Here is a 13,917-nt window from a genome sequence, read left to right on the forward strand (position 1 = left end):
ATGGACTCTTTGGCTTTGCTTTTCTTCTCCTCATTGGATTTTTCATGTTCAAAGTTGCAGAAGCCAGATTACAAGCTCATTTTGGTTCAACTTCAGCAACTGTGCATTGCATTGCCATGTAATGTGATGCAATGCTATCTTTCTAGCTCTCCCTTTTTACTTCCTTTTGGATAAACAGACATATTAGGCAAGCATTTTGGAGCTTTCACCTAAATAACTACAGGTGGTGAGATAAGCTGCACAATATAATTGACCTTTCAGTATATTGTTGCACACACACCATCTATTTAGCAAATGCCCTTGTTATCAACAGCAGCCTTTTAAACTCACCTGAGCTAACAGGTATGTGCGCTGGTTACTCTGCTGCGCTTAAAATTTCTTTTTTGGTTTGCTACAATGCCTTTTCTGAAACGTTGTCTCCTTCTGCTGGAACACTGACTTCTTTCATTTAATGCCTGCAGACTATAAAAGAGAACCCAACCCAAAAAGTTTGGTTGATTAGTCTGTGGCATTCTGTTAAACTGTTGCTTATGGCGGTCTCTGTGAGCTTCTCAGCGACATTCAGCCAGCCAGGTATCCTGCCTGCAGTAGATGGAATGTGGCAATGGAACGCTGGCTGCGCGTGTCATAATAGGCTCTGAGCCTTTATATACCTGTGCACAGCAGCAGCCACCTTCAGTCTGCTGCTGGACAGCCAGCAGCAGCAGCAGCAGGAGAGGTATGTAATCAGGAGCCCTCCTGCTAAGGGTAGACAGCTGCTCGTTCCACCCCACCCCCCGCCTTAATTGGTTCTCCTCCCTTCCAACGGTGTTGAGGCGGGTGGGAACAGCAGGGGGTGAAGGTGCTGTGTTTAAAGAGGTGGAGTTATGCAGATCTAAAACGCGTGGATTGCAGCAGCAGCAAGCCGAAAAGTGCAGGCATGTAAGGGATCTAGAGGTTGACAACATGTCTTCTTAACGGGAGTCCAGGAGCTCATCTCCACAAATGGACTTTTCAGGATCCTTGGGTGGCTCCGTAGTTTGAAACCAATTCTGGTTATCGCTTCTCGGCCTTTTGGCTAAGATCAAGTGTAGTATCTGTTCTTATCAGTTTAATATCTGATACGTCCCCTATCTGGGGACCATATATTAAATGGATTTTTAGAACAGGGAGATGGAAAAAGAGCTTGCTCTGTCCACTCCACGCATTGACCTGGTATTGCAGTATCTCCAGGACCGGTGCACCCCTTCTTTAATGCAGTTTCTAAAATCAGAAAGAATTGAATTCAATGTTTTTTGTTCATTTTGCTTGTTTGTCGGATTTTGGGATGGACTCTTTGGCTTTGCTTTTCTTCTCCTCATTGGATTTTTCATGTTCAAAGTTGCAGAAGCCAGATTACAAGCTCATTTTGGTTCAACTTCAGCAACTGTGCATTGCATTGCCATGTAATGTGATGCAATGCTATCTTTCTAGCTCTCCCTTTTTACTTCCTTTTGGATAAACAGACATATTAGGCAAGCATTTTGGAGCTTTCACCTAAATAACTACAGGTGGTGAGATAAGCTGCACAATATAATTGACCTTTCAGTATATTGTTGCACACACACCATCTATTTAGCAAATGCCCTTGTTATCAACAGCAGCCTTTTAAACTCACCTGAGCTAACAGGTATGTGCGCTGGTTACTCTGCTGCGCTTAAAATTTCTTTTTTGGTTTGCTACAATGCCTTTTCTGAAACGTTGTCTCCTTCTGCTGGAACACTGACTTCTTTCATTTAATGCCTGCAGACTATAAAAGAGAACCCAACCCAAAAAGTTTGGTTGATTAGTCTGTGGCATTCTGTTAAACTGTTGCTTATGGCGGTCTCTGTGAGCTTCTCAGCGACATTCAGCCAGCCAGGTATCCTGCCTGCAGTAGATGGAATGTGGCAATGGAACGCTGGCTGCGCATGTCATAATAGGCTCTGAGCCTTTATATACCTGTGCACAGCAGCAGCCACCTTCAGTCTGCTGCTGGACAGCCAGCAGCAGCAGCAGCAGGAGAGGTATGTAATCAGGAGCCCTCCTGCTAAGGGTAGACAGCTGCTCGTTCCACCCCACCCCCCGCCTTAATTGGTTCTCCTCCCTTCCAACGGTGTTGAGGCGGGTGGGAACAGCAGGGGGTGAAGGTGCTGTGTTTAAAGAGGTGGAGTTATGCAGATCTAAAACGCGTGGATTGCAGCAGCAGCAAGCCGAAAAGTGCAGGCATGTAAGGGATCTAGAGGTTGACAACATGTCTTCTTAACGGGAGTCCAGGAGCTCATCTCCACAAATGGACTTTTCAGGATCCTTGGGTGGCTCCGTAGTTTGAAACCAATTCTGGTTATCGCTTCTCGGCCTTTTGGCTAAGATCAAGTGTAGTATCTGTTCTTATCAGTTTAATATCTGATACGTCCCCTATCTGGGGACCATATATTAAATGGATTTTTAGAACAGGGAGATGGAAAAAGAGCTTGCTCTGTCCACTCCACGCATTGACCTGGTATTGCAGTATCTCCAGGACCGGTGCACCCCTTCTTTAATGCAGTTTCTAAAATCAGAAAGAATTGAATTCAATGTTTTTTGTTCATTTTGCTTGTTTGTCGGATTTTGGGATGGACTCTTTGGCTTTGCTTTTCTTCTCCTCATTGGATTTTTCATGTTCAAAGTTGCAGAAGCCAGATTACAAGCTCATTTTGGTTCAACTTCAGCAACTGTGCATTGCATTGCCATGTAATGTGATGCAATGCTATCTTTCTAGCTCTCCCTTTTTACTTCCTTTTGGATAAACAGACATATTAGGCAAGCATTTTGGAGCTTTCACCTAAATAACTACAGGTGGTGAGATAAGCTGCACAATATAATTGACCTTTCAGTATATTGTTGCACACACACCATCTATTTAGCAAATGCCCTTGTTATCAACAGCAGCCTTTTAAACTCACCTGAGCTAACAGGTATGTGCGCTGGTTACTCTGCTGCGCTTAAAATTTCTTTTTTGGTTTGCTACAATGCCTTTTCTGAAACGTTGTCTCCTTCTGCTGGAACACTGACTTCTTTCATTTAATGCCTGCAGACTATAAAAGAGAACCCAACCCAAAAAGTTTGGTTGATTAGTCTGTGGCATTCTGTTAAACTGTTGCTTATGGCGGTCTCTGTGAGCTTCTCAGCGACATTCAGCCAGCCAGGTATCCTGCCTGCAGTAGATGGAATGTGGCAATGGAACGCTGGCTGCGCGTGTCATAATAGGCTCTGAGCCTTTATATACCTGTGCACAGCAGCAGCCACCTTCAGTCTGCTGCTGGACAGCCAGCAGCAGCAGCAGCAGGAGAGGTATGTAATCAGGAGCCCTCCTGCTAAGGGTAGACAGCTGCTCGTTCCACCCCACCCCCCGCCTTAATTGGTTCTCCTCCCTTCCAACGGTGTTGAGGCGGGTGGGAACAGCAGGGGGTGAAGGTGCTGTGTTTAAAGAGGTGGAGTTATGCAGATCTAAAACGCGTGGATTGCAGCAGCAGCAAGCCGAAAAGTGCAGGCATGTAAGGGATCTAGAGGTTGACAACATGTCTTCTTAACGGGAGTCCAGGAGCTCATCTCCACAAATGGACTTTTCAGGATCCTTGGGTGGCTCCGTAGTTTGAAACCAATTCTGGTTATCGCTTCTCGGCCTTTTGGCTAAGATCAAGTGTAGTATCTGTTCTTATCAGTTTAATATCTGATACGTCCCCTATCTGGGGACCATATATTAAATGGATTTTTAGAACAGGGAGATGGAAAAAGAGCTTGCTCTGTCCACTCCACGCATTGACCTGGTATTGCAGTATCTCCAGGACCGGTGCACCCCTTCTTTAATGCAGTTTCTAAAATCAGAAAGAATTGAATTCAATGTTTTTTGTTCATTTTGCTTGTTTGTCGGATTTTGGGATGGACTCTTTGGCTTTGCTTTTCTTCTCCTCATTGGATTTTTCATGTTCAAAGTTGCAGAAGCCAGATTACAAGCTCATTTTGGTTCAACTTCAGCACTGTGCATTGCATTGCCATGTAATGTGATGCAATGCTATCTTTCTAGCTCTCCCTTTTTACTTCCTTTTGGATAAACAGACATATTAGGCAAGCATTTTGGAGCTTTCACCTAAATAACTACAGGTGGTGAGATAAGCTGCACAATATAATTGACCTTTCAGTATATTGTTGCACACACACCATCTATTTAGCAAATGCCCTTGTTATCAACAGCAGCCTTTTAAACTCACCTGAGCTAACAGGTATGTGCGCTGGTTACTCTGCTGCGCTTAAAATTTCTTTTTTGGTTTGCTACAATGCCTTTTCTGAAACGTTGTCTCCTTCTGCTGGAACACTGACTTCTTTCATTTAATGCCTGCAGACTATAAAAGAGAACCCAACCCAAAAAGTTTGGTTGATTAGTCTGTGGCATTCTGTTAAACTGTTGCTTATGGCGGTCTCTGTGAGCTTCTCAGCGACATTCAGCCAGCCAGGTATCCTGCCTGCAGTAGATGGAATGTGGCAATGGAACGCTGGCTGCGCGTGTCATAATAGGCTCTGAGCCTTTATATACCTGTGCACAGCAGCAGCCACCTTCAGTCTGCTGCTGGACAGCCAGCAGCAGCAGCAGCAGGAGAGGTATGTAATCAGGAGCCCTCCTGCTAAGGGTAGACAGCTGCTCGTTCCACCCCACCCCCCGCCTTAATTGGTTCTCCTCCCTTCCAACGGTGTTGAGGCGGGTGGGAACAGCAGGGGGTGAAGGTGCTGTGTTTAAAGAGGTGGAGTTATGCAGATCTAAAACGCGTGGATTGCAGCAGCAGCAAGCCGAAAAGTGCAGGCATGTAAGGGATCTAGAGGTTGACAACATGTCTTCTTAACGGGAGTCCAGGAGCTCATCTCCACAAATGGACTTTTCAGGATCCTTGGGTGGCTCCGTAGTTTGAAACCAATTCTGGTTATCGCTTCTCGGCCTTTTGGCTAAGATCAAGTGTAGTATCTGTTCTTATCAGTTTAATATCTGATACGTCCCCTATCTGGGGACCATATATTAAATGGATTTTTAGAACAGGGAGATGGAAAAAGAGCTTGCTCTGTCCACTCCACGCATTGACCTGGTATTGCAGTATCTCCAGGACCGGTGCACCCCTTCTTTAATGCAGTTTCTAAAATCAGAAAGAATTGAATTCAATGTTTTTTGTTCATTTGGCTTGTTTGTCGGATTTTGGGATGGACTCTTTGGCTTTGCTTTTCTTCTCCTCATTGGATTTTTCATGTTCAAAGTTGCAGAAGCCAGATTACAAGCTCATTTTGGTTCAACTTCAGCAACTGTGCATTGCATTGCCATGTAATGTGATGCAATGCTATCTTTCTAGCTCTCCCTTTTTACTTCCTTTTGGATAAACAGACATATTAGGCAAGCATTTTGGAGCTTTCACCTAAATAACTACAGGTGGTGAGATAAGCTGCACAATATAATTGACCTTTCAGTATATTGTTGCACACACACCATCTATTTAGCAAATGCCCTTGTTATCAACAGCAGCCTTTTAAACTCACCTGAGCTAACAGGTATGTGCGCAGGTTACTCTGCCGCGCTTAAAATTTCTTTTTTGGTTTGCTACAATGCCTTTTCTGAAACGTTGTCTCCTTCTGCTGGAACACTGACTTCTTTCATTTAATGCCTGCAGACTATAAAAGAGAACCCAACCCAAAAAGTTTGGTTGATTAGTCTGTGGCATTCTGTTAAACTGTTGCTTATGGCGGTCTCTGTGAGCTTCTCAGCGACATTCAGCCAGCCAGGTATCCTGCCTGCAGTAGATGGAATGTGGCAATGGAACGCTGGCTGCGCGTGTCATAATAGGCTCTGAGCCTTTATATACCTGTGCACAGCAGCAGCCACCTTCAGTCTGCTGCTGGACAGCCAGCAGCAGCAGGAGAGGTATGTAATCAGGAGCCCTCCTGCTAAGGGTAGACAGCTGCTCGTTCCACCCCACCCCCCGCCTTAATTGGTTCTCCTCCCTTCCAACGGTGTTGAGGCGGGTGGGAACAGCAGGGGGTGAAGGTGCTGTGTTTAAAGAGGTGGAGTTATGCAGATCTAAAACGCGTGGATTGCAGCAGCAGCAAGCCGAAAAGTGCAGGCATGTAAGGGATCTAGAGGTTGACAACATGTCTTCTTAACGGGAGTCCAGGAGCTCATCTCCACAAATGGACTTTTCAGGATCCTTGGGTGGCTCCGTAGTTTGAAACCAATTCTGGTTATCGCTTCTCGGCCTTTTGGCTAAGATCAAGTGTAGTATCTGTTCTTATCAGTTTAATATCTGATACGTCCCCTATCTGGGGACCATATATTAAATGGATTTTTAGAACAGGGAGATGGAAAAAGAGCTTGCTCTGTCCACTCCACGCATTGACCTGGTATTGCAGTATCTCCAGGACCGGTGCACCCCTTCTTTAATGCAGTTTCTAAAATCAGAAAGAATTGAATTCAATGTTTTTTGTTCATTTTGCTTGTTTGTCGGATTTTGGGATGGACTCTTTGGCTTTGCTTTTCTTCTCCTCATTGGATTTTTCATGTTCAAAGTTGCAGAAGCCAGATTACAAGCTCATTTTGGTTCAACTTCAGCAACTGTGCATTGCATTGCCATGTAATGTGATGCAATGCTATCTTTCTAGCTCTCCCTTTTTACTTCCTTTTGGATAAACAGACATATTAGGCAAGCATTTTGGAGCTTTCACCTAAATAACTACAGGTGGTGAGATAAGCTGCACAATATAATTGACCTTTCAGTATATTGTTGCACACACACCATCTATTTAGCAAATGCCCTTGTTATCAACAGCAGCCTTTTAAACTCACCTGAGCTAACAGGTATGTGCGCTGGTTACTCTGCTGCGCTTAAAATTTCTTTTTTGGTTTGCTACAATGCCTTTTCTGAAACGTTGTCTCCTTCTGCTGGAACACTGACTTCTTTCATTTAATGCCTGCAGACTATAAAAGAGAACCCAACCCAAAAAGTTTGGTTGATTAGTCTGTGGCATTCTGTTAAACTGTTGCTTATGGCGGTCTCTGTGAGCTTCTCAGCGACATTCAGCCAGCCAGGTATCCTGCCTGCAGTAGATAGAATGTGGCAATGGAACGCTGGCTGCGCGTGTCATAATAGGCTCTGAGCCTTTATATACCTGTGCACAGCAGCAGCCACCTTCAGTCTGCTGCTGGACAGCCAGCAGCAGCAGCAGCAGGAGAGGTATGTAATCAGGAGCCCTCCTGCTAAGGGTAGACAGCTGCTCGTTCCACCCCACCCCCCGCCTTAATTGGTTCTCCTCCCTTCCAACGGTGTTGAGGCGGGTGGGAACAGCAGGGGGTGAAGGTGCTGTGTTTAAAGAGGTGGAGTTATGCAGATCTAAAACGCGTGGATTGCAGCAGCAGCAAGCCGAAAAGTGCAGGCATGTAAGGGATCTAGAGGTTGACAACATGTCTTCTTAACGGGAGTCCAGGAGCTCATCTCCACAAATGGACTTTTCAGGATCCTTGGGTGGCTCCGTAGTTTGAAACCAATTCTGGTTATCGCTTCTCGGCCTTTTGGCTAAGATCAAGTGTAGTATCTGTTCTTATCAGTTTAATATCTGATACGTCCCCTATCTGGGGACCATATATTAAATGGATTTTTAGAACAGGGAGATGGAAAAAGAGCTTGCTCTGTCCACTCCACGCATTGACCTGGTATTGCAGTATCTCCAGGACCGGTGCACCCCTTCTTTAATGCAGTTTCTAAAATCAGAAAGAATTGAATTCAATGTTTTTTGTTCATTTTGCTTGTTTGTCGGATTTTGGGATGGACTCTTTGGCTTTGCTTTTCTTCTCCTCATTGGATTTTTCATGTTCAAAGTTGCAGAAGCCAGATTACAAGCTCATTTTGGTTCAACTTCAGCAACTGTGCATTGCATTGCCATGTAATGTGATGCAATGCTATCTTTCTAGCTCTCCCTTTTTACTTCCTTTTGGATAAACAGACATATTAGGCAAGCATTTTGGAGCTTTCACCTAAATAACTACAGGTGGTGAGATAAGCTGCACAATATAATTGACCTTTCAGTATATTGTTGCACACACACCATCTATTTAGCAAATGCCCTTGTTATCAACAGCAGCCTTTTAAACTCACCTGAGCTAACAGGTATGTGCGCTGGTTACTCTGCTGCGCTTAAAATTTCTTTTTTGGTTTGCTACAATGCCTTTTCTGAAACGTTGTCTCCTTCTGCTGGAACACTGACTTCTTTCATTTAATGCCTGCAGACTATAAAAGAGAACCCAACCCAAAAAGTTTGGTTGATTAGTCTGTGGCATTCTGTTAAACTGTTGCTTATGGCGGTCTCTGTGAGCTTCTCAGCGACATTCAGCCAGCCAGGTATCCTGCCTGCAGTAGATGGAATGTGGCAATGGAACGCTGGCTGCGCGTGTCATAATAGGCTCTGAGCCTTTATATACCTGTGCACAGCAGCAGCCACCTTCAGTCTGCTGCTGGACAGCCAGCAGCAGCAGCAGCAGGAGAGGTATGTAATCAGGAGCCCTCCTGCTAAGGGTAGACAGCTGCTCGTTCCACCCCACCCCCCGCCTTAATTGGTTCTCCTCCCTTCCAACGGTGTTGAGGCGGGTGGGAACAGCAGGGGGTGAAGGTGCTGTGTTTAAAGAGGTGGAGTTATGCAGATCTAAAACGCGTGGATTGCAGCAGCAGCAAGCCGAAAAGTGCAGGCATGTAAGGGATCTAGAGGTTGACAACATGTCTTCTTAACGGGAGTCCAGGAGCTCATCTCCACAAATGGACTTTTCAGGATCCTTGGGTGGCTCCGTAGTTTGAAACCAATTCTGGTTATCGCTTCTCGGCCTTTTGGCTAAGATCAAGTGTAGTATCTGTTCTTATCAGTTTAATATCTGATACGTCCCCTATCTGGGGACCATATATTAAATGGATTTTTAGAACAGGGAGATGGAAAAAGAGCTTGCTCTGTCCACTCCACGCATTGACCTGGTATTGCAGTATCTCCAGGACCGGTGCACCCCTTCTTTAATGCAGTTTCTAAAATCAGAAAGAATTGAATTCAATGTTTTTTGTTCATTTTGCTTGTTTGTCGGATTTTGGGATGGACTCTTTGGCTTTGCTTTTCTTCTCCTCATTGGATTTTTCATGTTCAAAGTTGCAGAAGCCAGATTACAAGCTCATTTTGGTTCAACTTCAGCAACTGTGCATTGCATTGCCATGTAATGTGATGCAATGCTATCTTTCTAGCTCTCCTTTTTACTTCCTTTTGGATAAACAGACATATTAGGCAAGCATTTTGGAGCTTTCACCTAAATAACTACAGGTGGTGAGATAAGCTGCACAATATAATTGACCTTTCAGTATATTGTTGCACACACACCATCTATTTAGCAAATGCCCTTGTTATCAACAGCAGCCTTTTAAACTCACCTGAGCTAACAGGTATGTGCGCTGGTTACTCTGCTGCACTTAAAATTTCTTTTTTGGTTTGCTACAATGCCTTTTCTGAAACGTTGTCTCCATCTGCTGGAACACTGACTTCTTTCATTTAATGCCTGCAGACTATAAAAGAGAACCCAACCCAAAAAGTTTGGTTGATTAGTCTGTGGCATTCTGTTAAACTGTTGCTTATGGCGGTCTCTGTGAGCTTCTCAGCGACATTCAGCCAGCCAGGTATCCTGCCTGCAGTAGATGGAATGTGGCAATGGAACGCTGGCTGCGCGTGTCATAATAGGCTCTGAGCCTTTATATACCTGTGCACAGCAGCAGCCACCTTCAGTCTGCTGCTGGACAGCCAGCAGCAGCAGCAGCAGGAGAGGTATGTAATCAGGAGCCCTCCTGCTAAGGGTAGACAGCTGCTCGCTCCACCCCACCCCCCGCCTTAATTGGTTCTCCTCCCTTCCAACGGTGTTGAGGCGGGTGGGAACAGCAGGGGGTGAAGGTGCTGTGTTTAAAGAGGTGGAGTTATGCAGATCTAAAACGCGTGGATTGCAGCAGCAGCAAGCCGAAAAGTGCAGGCATGTAAGGGATCTAGAGGTTGACAACATGTCTTCTTAACGGGAGTCCAGGAGCTCATCTCCACAAATGGACTTTTCAGGATCCTTGGGTGGCTCCGTAGTTTGAAACCAATTCTGGTTATCGCTTCTCGGCCTTTTGGCTAAGATCAAGTGTAGTATCTGTTCTTATCAGTTTAATATCTGATACGTCCCCTATCTGGGGACCATATATTAAATGGATTTTTAGAACAGGGAGATGGAAAAAGAGCTTGCTCTGTCCACTCCACGCATTGACCTGGTATTGCAGTATCTCCAGGACCGGTGCACCCCTTCTTTAATGCAGTTTCTAAAATCAGAAAGAATTGAATTCAATGTTTTTTGTTCATTTTGCTTGTTTGTCGGATTTTGGGATGGACTCTTTGGCTTTGCTTTTCTTCTCCTCATTGGATTTTTCATGTTCAAAGTTGCAGAAGCCAGATTACAAGCTCATTTTGGTTCAACTTCAGCAACTGTGCATTGCATTGCCATGTAATGTGATGCAATGCTATCTTTCTAGCTCTCCCTTTTTACTTCCTTTTGGATAAACAGACATATTAGGCAAGCATTTTGGAGCTTTCACCTAAATAACTACAGGTGGTGAGATAAGCTGCACAATATAATTGACCTTTCAGTATATTGTTGCACACACACCATCTATTTAGCAAATGCCCTTGTTATCAACAGCAGCCTTTTAAACTCACCTGAGCTAACAGGTATGTGCGCTGGTTACTCTGCTGCGCTTAAAATTTCTTTTTTGGTTTGCTACAATGCCTTTTCTGAAACGTTGTCTCCTTCTGCTGGAACACTGACTTCTTTCATTTAATGCCTGCAGACTATAAAAGAGAACCCAACCCAAAAAGTTTGGTTGATTAGTCTGTGGCATTCTGTTAAACTGTTGCTTATGGCGGTCTCTGTGAGCTTCTCAGCGACATTCAGCCAGCCAGGTATCCTGCCTGCAGTAGATGGAATGTGGCAATGGAACGCTGGCTGCGCGTGTCATAATAGGCTCTGAGCCTTTATATACCTGTGCACAGCAGCAGCCACCTTCAGTCTGCTGCTGGACAGCCAGCAGCAGCAGCAGCAGGAGAGGTATGTAATCAGGAGCCCTCCTGCTAAGGGTAGACAGCTGCTCGTTCCACCCCACCCCCCGCCTTAATTGGTTCTCCTCCCTTCCAACGGTGTTGAGGCGGGTGGGAACAGCAGGGGGTGAAGGTGCTGTGTTTAAAGAGGTGGAGTTATGCAGATCTAAAACGCGTGGATTGCAGCAGCAGCAAGCCGAAAAGTGCAGGCATGTAAGGGATCTAGAGGTTGACAACATGTCTTCTTAACGGGAGTCCAGGAGCTCATCTCCACAAATGGACTTTTCAGGATCCTTGGGTGGCTCCGTAGTTTGAAACCAATTCTGGTTATCGCTTCTCGGCCTTTTGGCTAAGATCAAGTGTAGTATCTGTTCTTATCAGTTTAATATCTGATACGTCCCCTATCTGGGGACCATATATTAAATGGATTTTTAGAACAGGGAGATGGAAAAAGAGCTTGCTCTGTCCACTCCACGCATTGACCTGGTATTGCAGTATCTCCAGGACCGGTGCACCCCTTCTTTAATGCAGTTTCTAAAATCAGAAAGAATTGAATTCAAAGTTTTTTGTTCATTTTGCTTGTTTGTCGGATTTTGGGATGGACTCTTTGGCTTTGCTTTTCTTCTCCTCATTGGATTTTTCATGTTCAAAGTTGCAGAAGCCAGATTACAAGCTCATTTTGGTTCAACTTCAGCAACTGTGCATTGCATTGCCATGTAATGTGATGCAATGCTATCTTTCTAGCTCTCCCTTTTTACTTCCTTTTGGATAAACAGACATATTAGGCAAGCATTTTGGAGCTTTCACCTAAATAACTACAGGTGGTGAGATAAGCTGCACAATATAATTGACCTTTCAGTATATTGTTGCACACACACCATCTATTTAGCAAATGCCCTTGTTATCAACAGCAGCCTTTTAAACTCACCTGAGCTAACAGGTATGTGCGCTGGTTACTCTGCTGCGCTTAAAATTTCTTTTTTGGTTTGCTACAATGCCTTTTCTGAAACGTTGTCTCCTTCTGCTGGAACACTGACTTCTTTCATTTAATGCCTGCAGACTATAAAAGAGAACCCAACCCAAAAAGTTTGGTTGATTAGTCTGTGGCATTCTGTTAAACTGTTGCTTATGGCGGTCTCTGTGAGCTTCTCAGCGACATTCAGCCAGCCAGGTATCCTGCCTGCAGTAGATGGAATGTGGCAATGGAACGCTGGCTGCGCGTGTCATAATAGGCTCTGAGCCTTTATATACCTGTGCACAGCAGCAGCCACCTTCAGTCTGCTGCTGGACAGCCAGCAGCAGCAGCAGCAGGAGAGGTATGTAATCAGGAGCCCTCCTGCTAAGGGTAGACAGCTGCTCGTTCCACCCCACCCCCCGCCTTAATTGGTTCTCCTCCCTTCCAACGGTGTTGAGGCGGGTGGGAACAGCAGGGGGTGAAGGTGCTGTGTTTAAAGAGGTGGAGTTATGCAGATCTAAAACGCGTGGATTGCAGCAGCAGCAAGCCGAAAAGTGCAGGCATGTAAGGGATCTAGAGGTTGACAACATGTCTTCTTAACGGGAGTCCAGGAGCTCATCTCCACAAATGGACTTTTCAGGATCCTTGGGTGGCTCCGTAGTTTGAAACCAATTCTGGTTATCGCTTCTCGGCCTTTTGGCTAAGATCAAGTGTAGTATCTGTTCTTATCAGTTTAATATCTGATACGTCCCCTATCTGGGGACCATATATTAAATGGATTTTTAGAACAGGGAGATGGAAAAAGAGCTTGCTCTGTCCACTCCACGCATTGACCTGGTATTGCAGTATCTCCAGGACCGGTGCACCCCTTCTTTAATGCAGTTTCTAAAATCAGAAAGAATTGAATTCAATGTTTTTTGTTCATTTTGCTTGTTTGTCGGATTTTGGGATGGACTCTTTGGCTTTGCTTTTCTTCTCCTCATTGGATTTTTCATGTTCAAAGTTGCAGAAGCCAGATTACAAGCTCATTTTGGTTCAACTTCAGCAACTGTGCATTGCATTGCCATGTAATGTGATGCAATGCTATCTTTCTAGCTCTCCTTTTTACTTCCTTTTGGATAAACAGACATATTAGGCAAGCATTTTGGAGCTTTCACCTAAATAACTACAGGTGGTGAGATAAGCTGCACAATATAATTGACCTTTCAGTATATTGTTGCACACACACCATCTATTTAGCAAATGCCCTTGTTATCAACAGCAGCCTTTTAAACTCACCTGAGCTAACAGGTATGTGCGCTGGTTACTCTGCTGCACTTAAAATTTCTTTTTTGGTTTGCTACAATGCCTTTTCTGAAACGTTGTCTCCTTCTGCTGGAACACTGACTTCTTTCATTTAATGCCTGCAGACTATAAAAGAGAACCCAACCCAAAAAGTTTGGTTGATTAGTCTGTGGCATTCTGTTAAACTGTTGCTTATGGCGGTCTCTGTGAGCTTCTCAGCGACATTCAGCCAGCCAGGTATCCTGCCTGCAGTAGATGGAATGTGGCAATGGAACGCTGGCTGCGCGTGTCATAATAGGCTCTGAGCCTTTATATACCTGTGCACAGCAGCAGCCACCTTCAGTCTGCTGCTGGACAGCCAGCAGCAGCAGCAGCAGGAGAGGTATGTAATCAGGAGCCCTCCTGCTAAGGGTAGACAGCTGCTCGCTCCACCCCACCCCCCGCCTTAATTGGTTCTCCTCCCTTCCAACGGTGTTGAGGCGGGTGGGAACAGCAGGGGGTGAAGGTGCTGTGTTTAAAGAGGTGGAGTT

The 13,917-nt window shown here is 45.0% G+C and overlaps 10 non-coding genes across 10 annotated transcripts; all 10 read left to right on the top strand.

Moving 5' to 3' along the window:
* The first annotated feature begins 1,037 nt into the window (after nt 1-1,037).
* On the top strand, nt 1,038-1,228 carry LOC141274354 (U2 spliceosomal RNA). Its single transcript, XR_012322634.1, has one exon. It is a non-coding gene; the product is annotated as a U2 spliceosomal RNA (small nuclear RNA).
* Nucleotides 1,229-2,343: 1,115 nt separating this feature from the next.
* Nucleotides 2,344-2,534, top strand: LOC141274355 (U2 spliceosomal RNA). The gene has a single exon (XR_012322635.1). It is a non-coding gene; the product is annotated as a U2 spliceosomal RNA (small nuclear RNA).
* A 1,115-nt stretch (nt 2,535-3,649) lies between these two features.
* On the top strand, nt 3,650-3,840 carry LOC141274356 (U2 spliceosomal RNA). Its single transcript, XR_012322636.1, has one exon. It is a non-coding gene; the product is annotated as a U2 spliceosomal RNA (small nuclear RNA).
* A 1,114-nt stretch (nt 3,841-4,954) lies between these two features.
* LOC141274357 (U2 spliceosomal RNA) lies at nt 4,955-5,145 on the top strand. Its single transcript, XR_012322637.1, has one exon. It is a non-coding gene; the product is annotated as a U2 spliceosomal RNA (small nuclear RNA).
* A 1,109-nt stretch (nt 5,146-6,254) lies between these two features.
* Nucleotides 6,255-6,445, top strand: LOC141274358 (U2 spliceosomal RNA). Its single transcript, XR_012322638.1, has one exon. It is a non-coding gene; the product is annotated as a U2 spliceosomal RNA (small nuclear RNA).
* A 1,115-nt stretch (nt 6,446-7,560) lies between these two features.
* LOC141274360 (U2 spliceosomal RNA) lies at nt 7,561-7,751 on the top strand. The gene has a single exon (XR_012322640.1). It is a non-coding gene; the product is annotated as a U2 spliceosomal RNA (small nuclear RNA).
* A 1,115-nt stretch (nt 7,752-8,866) lies between these two features.
* Nucleotides 8,867-9,057, top strand: LOC141274361 (U2 spliceosomal RNA). The gene has a single exon (XR_012322641.1). It is a non-coding gene; the product is annotated as a U2 spliceosomal RNA (small nuclear RNA).
* A 1,114-nt stretch (nt 9,058-10,171) lies between these two features.
* LOC141274362 (U2 spliceosomal RNA) lies at nt 10,172-10,362 on the top strand. The gene has a single exon (XR_012322642.1). It is a non-coding gene; the product is annotated as a U2 spliceosomal RNA (small nuclear RNA).
* Nucleotides 10,363-11,477: 1,115 nt separating this feature from the next.
* LOC141274363 (U2 spliceosomal RNA) lies at nt 11,478-11,668 on the top strand. Its single transcript, XR_012322643.1, has one exon. It is a non-coding gene; the product is annotated as a U2 spliceosomal RNA (small nuclear RNA).
* Nucleotides 11,669-12,783: 1,115 nt separating this feature from the next.
* Nucleotides 12,784-12,974, top strand: LOC141274364 (U2 spliceosomal RNA). The gene has a single exon (XR_012322644.1). It is a non-coding gene; the product is annotated as a U2 spliceosomal RNA (small nuclear RNA).
* Nucleotides 12,975-13,917: the final 943 nt, after the last annotated feature.

Source organism: Phyllobates terribilis, unplaced genomic scaffold, assembly GCF_046119375.1.
Source record: "Phyllobates terribilis strain yellow unplaced genomic scaffold, ASM4611937v1 Scaffold_5__5_contigs__length_657084704, whole genome shotgun sequence".
Classification (NCBI taxonomy): domain Eukaryota; kingdom Metazoa; phylum Chordata; class Amphibia; order Anura; family Dendrobatidae; genus Phyllobates; species Phyllobates terribilis.